This window comes from Syngnathus floridae, chromosome 12, assembly GCF_059516105.1.
Source record: "Syngnathus floridae isolate MCC-2025c chromosome 12, RoL_Sflo_1.0, whole genome shotgun sequence".
In the NCBI taxonomy this organism is placed as follows: Eukaryota; Metazoa; Chordata; class Actinopteri; order Syngnathiformes; family Syngnathidae; genus Syngnathus; species Syngnathus floridae.
Window position 1 is genome coordinate 1811079 of NC_142424.1, and position 5069 is coordinate 1816147.

At 48.6% G+C, this 5069-nt stretch overlaps 1 long non-coding RNA gene across 1 annotated transcript; it reads left to right on the plus strand.

The window, feature by feature from the left end:
* Positions 1 to 1621: 1621 nt before the first annotated feature.
* On the plus strand, positions 1622 to 4984 carry LOC148389409 (uncharacterized). The gene is made up of 4 exons (XR_015861777.1): positions 1622 to 2953; positions 3028 to 3132; positions 3776 to 3845; positions 4098 to 4984. It is a non-coding gene; the product is annotated as an uncharacterized LOC148389409 (long non-coding RNA).
* Positions 4985 to 5069: the final 85 nt, after the last annotated feature.

A 5069-nucleotide genomic window follows, 5' to 3' on the forward strand; every position in this document is an offset into this window, starting at 1 on the left:
AAATAAAAATATAAACTATAATCCTGAATAATTATCATAATTTACTACAATAAAATGATTATATATTTTTTCAAATGTAAAACTCTACTTAGAATGTATAAAATTAAAATATTAACTATGATTTTGATAAATTATCATAACTTACTACAGTATAAAAAATTTTTTTCAAATGTAAAACTCCTTGTATGTATAATTGTTGGTAAAAAAAAATCATGCCATTGGCACTCTGCTCAATGTCTATTTTTGTTGCAATAATTTGCTTGTCTTTTGTAGCATTAAAACAGGCCGCCCAGCCAGCATCCTTCTATACAAAGCAAGCAGGAGGCTCTTGAAGGAGCCCTTTCAGTGATGTTGAGGACACTGAGGAAGTAGTCCTAAATCAGGTGAAAACCTGTTTTTGTCAAGTTTCAGCTTCCCAACACACAATGGTTGTCGAGTTTTAGCTTCCCAGCACACAATTAAAGGCTGTCTGTTTTTTTGTAGGCTGCAAGAGGAGCCGCATGGGATAAGTAGAATTCCATATGAAAAGGCACAATGGCCTATCCAAAGGAGCAATGGCCTATCCAAAGGAGCAATGGCCTATCCAAAGGAGCAATGGCCTATCCAAAGGAGCAATGGCCGGTCCAAAGGAGCAATGGCCGATCCAAAGGAGCAATGGCCGATCCAAAGGAGCAATGGCCGATCCAAAGGAGCAATGGCCCGTCCAAAGGCGCAATGGCCTGTCCAAAGGAGCAATGGCCTGTCCAAAGGCGCAATAACCTATCCAAAGGCCCAATGGCCTATCCAAAGGCGCAATGGCCATATGCAAAGGAGCAATGGCCATATCAAGTCAAGAATCAAGCAGCGCGCTGCAGGAGTCGACGTGTGCGGATCATGTGCCCAGGAGGGGGCAGTGTGGTTGCCTTTGGTTATGGGTGCACGACGGAAAGGTTGCAGGTGTGGACAGTGTTTGGGGCTCTGATGGTTGGTCTTGCTTTAGAGGTGCGTTGTGGCTGGTCTGGATCCAGCGTTGTCTTGTGCTTGGTTGCCATTGACGGCTCACTTGGGGGAGGACGTGGTTACGTGGACGGAGACAAAACGAAACTTTGATGTGGATCGGAATGTTCAATTTTGCCATATGATGTGTACCATTTTGTGTCTTTTTCTAACCTGCCACTGTTGTACTTGCTGCATTCTTTGTTCTCCCCCATCGGTGTAGGGCGGCGTTGGAGCGAGCCGATCCCGAATGTCCAATTTTGCAATTTGACTTGTACCATTTTGTCTTTTTCTAACCTGCCACTGTTGCACTTCATCTAACCCTAACCTCCCACCACTGTGGCACTTGCGTTCTTTGTTCTCCCCTAGGTGTAGGACAGCATTGGAGCGAGACAGTAGCATTTAGTCTTTTTCTAACCTACCGCTGTCGTGCCGCTGTGTGTCCTTTCTCTAGGTGAGGGGGCGGTGTTTGGGCGAGCGGGTCCACGAGAAAGACGTAGTGATGCGAGCAGCGCCCAACTCAGTGCATGTTCTGCCATTTGCAGGCCGGACGCAAAAGGGGGGGGGGGGGGGGGCGACGCACGGCCCCATCCGACCGGGCGACGCTCACCAATAGTAGCTAGCCGCTGTGATCAAGTAAGCAAGGGACCGACAACTTGGGGTGCTCTTTGAGTTTCTAAAATTTGTTTCTGTTTCTGCAGATGGCGACCGGGATGTGACACGATCTGATCAGAGGTGAACGGACCGCTGTGGCATCGCTCTGAAGTCGCCGAGTTGTGAGGGAGACCCGCTTCCCTGGAGGCGTCGACCTGCGCAGCTTCAACGTGTGAAATGGATTTTTTTGTTTTTTTTTAAATTACACCAGCGGTGTCCCAATGTCTGCTTGAGGGCTGCATACGGAAACAAATTCAGAATTCTTTGACGCAAATTGATTAAATCAATCACGAACTGTTGCCATTGATATTTAGTCCTACAAAGTAGTGTCGTGTTCAGTCGTGTGGTGTGTTGATCAAGTTGCCCCGAGGCTGCCATTTGGACACCAATGGTGACGTGTGTAGGGCTGCACGTGTATTGGAAAACTGCCATATGGTGGTCTAGGTTATTGACATGCACTTTAAGACAGCAAAGATTTTTTTTTTCTTCATGTCTCAAATGAAACATGCTTTCTTGCCTAACTATTTGTAATGAGTTAAGTCGATAAGTCATTGTAAGTTAAAGTTAACTCATCTAACTGATCTCATTGCGATCAAATATTTAACCTCCATCCAAGAATTTTGCACAACTTGCCTCAATGCAGTGGTCTGGCCCAATACTGCCATATCATTGATTTTCCAAAATGTTGTGCAGCCCTCATTGAGTGCCAAACGCGCAGCGACGGCAAGCGCAAGCGACGGCAAGCGCAAGCGACCGCGCAGCGACGGCAAGCGCAAGCGACCGCGCAGCGACGGCAAGCGCAAGCGACCGCGCAGCGACGGCAAGCGCAAGCGACGGCAAGCGCAAGCGACCGCGCAGCGACGGCAAGCGCAAGCGACCGCGCAGCGACGGCAAGCGCAAGCGACTGCGCAAGCGACTGCGCAAGCGACTGCGCAAGCGACTGCGCAAGCGACTGCGCAAGCGACGGCAAGCGCAAGCGACGGCGCAGCGAGACTTTTGTGCTTGTCTTGAAAGGTGGAAGAGACGATGTATGAAACAAAGAGCCGGTGGACGGAGGCCACCAGACCCGCGATTGGTGAGCGGGGTGCAAAGGAAGGAATCACCCAAAGAAAGCAGTCGCCAAGTGTTGAAGAGGAGCCTGATGCACGACTAGCCAAGGCTGGGCAGAGGCGGTGACATGGCAATCCAATCTGCAAGCGTAGTGTACACACTGTTGGTTTTAATTTGATTTCCTTATTTTTCTGCCTTTCAGCTGGCAGCGGATGGGGCGAGCGCCAGCCTGCACCGAGAGGGACTGGGCTGCACCCACAAGACCAGGGAGGGGGTAGGTAATCAGTACGTTGACAGAAGTGAGCCGCATGCAACTGAGTGCCATTTGTCTTATTGCACTTGTGCGAGGCGGAAGACGAGTCCAACACCGGCCGGAGCAGACCCGGACCTTGGCCCGTGACGAGCGGCCCACACGAGACTGATGGGTGCCGATGCAGCCAGCGTTTCGGGGGGGTATGACTTTGTTTTTTCTTTTGTGCTTTCCCTACCCCTGTCTGTTTGAATAGGGTAACTAGTAGCACGCACGGGCGTTTGGGTTGCTGTGACCCTCTAGATACGAATCGGCAAAGTAGACACCCCCTGCCCCCCTCCCTCCCCCTCTTCCTCCCTCTCTCGCTCTCTTTCTCCAACGCGCCCGGCAGTACCTGCATGGCCTGGTGCACTCAGGGTGGAACGTGGCTATACCTTGCCCTTTGTGGAATACCAGGGTATAATGTCTGCCAGACTGGGTCCCAGTGTCGTCGACGGTGTCGAGGACAAGGAGATTCTCCGTGACGCTCTCCGTGACGTCACGTTTTCCTCTATTTTTTCCCACTCGGGGCCAAGCCAGCTCTACTCAGGGGGAACTGGCCGGTTGCGCTTAAGTGCGCACCAAAGCCTCTTCTCATCTCCTCTCGCTCCCTCCCTCCCTCCTTTTTTGTAAGGGGTTAAACATTTCATAACCCGGATCGCTCCATTGCGGGAGGGCCGTATGACACATGCTTCAGCCCGTGCGTGCCGCTAGTTACCTGATTCAAACTTACCTTAGTCAAGGTTGGGGGGGGGTGCTAGTGAAATTTTTCCCCTTGCAAAAACCACCACAATGTCTGCCTTTCAGGATTGCTGGGGCACTGGATCTGATGGGTGCCTGCACAGAGAGGGACTGGACAGGACCGCGAGACCAGAGGGTAATAATAAAAAACTTTATTTGTAGAGCACCTTTCACACATGAAATGCAGCTCAAAGCACTTTACAACAAAGAAATTATAAGCATTGAATTCTTCATATAGGAACAGACATAAAAAGAAAACAAAAACATTCATGTGTACATACGCTATTAATAAAGGAGCTTAAAATAGGAGCACGCTTTAATAGACAGGTAATGAGTACGTCCACAGAAGTGAACCGCGTGCAACAGAGTGCCGTTTTTCTTTTTGCAGTGGCACGAGGCGGAGGATGAGTCCAAACGTCGAATACCGGCCGGGGGGGGAGCCAACATTCGCCCGTGATGAGCGGCCGACACGAGACGGACGGGTGCGGATGCGGCGAGGGCAAAACGCCCAGCCAGCATTTAAGGAGAGTATGACTGTTTTTTTCTTTTGTCCTTTCTTTCCTAAATCCCTCCCTCCACTTTTTCACTGGGTGTGCACACTGGCTATCTGCATGATGCCTCTTTCTTTCTCTCTCAGCGCCGCGTCATTTTGCAATATTGTTGTTTTACTGTTGTTTTTTTAATCATGAAATGAACTGTTTGTACTGTAATTGTGTGTGTGTGTGTACCACTGAACTGCAATTAAACTGTGAACTGAATTCAAGTGGTCCATTTTAAACATTGGCATTGGCAGTCTATCGCGCATACAAACTGGAATCATTTGAGACATTCTCAATGACAAGACAATTGTAAAGTTAGGCTGAAACAAAATTGACTTGTTAAATATGCAGTGTCAGGCTTTTTATTTATTTTTTTAACTACACAAAGAAAAGCTCCATGCATTCTAAATTGTTGACAAAAGCCAAGTAGCCAGACACCCATAGATGCAAACGACAAGTGTACAAACGGTCTCTGTTGCGATCAGTAAGTCATCTTTGGCAACCCTGCTTTAAAATGGCCACCGAACTCAGAATCTTGCAGAATGTTGGTACATTTTTCTGTACGAGTAAAAGCTGTTTTAATGTGGTCAGAGACATTTTTTGGTTTGTTTTGAATCGTCATGCATCATGTGGGCATTCTTGTGAATAAAATCAACAGTGGTGTGTTTGCTTCCTGTTGGTGGTCTTGTAAATAAAGTCAACTTTGGTGTCATCGTTCGCGATGTGCCTCAACCGATGGAGCATCTCTTGAATGTGAAACTTCTTGCATGTTTTGTTGCAGGGCTTGGCGTCCCCATTGGCTGTCCGACTACAAAGAAGGC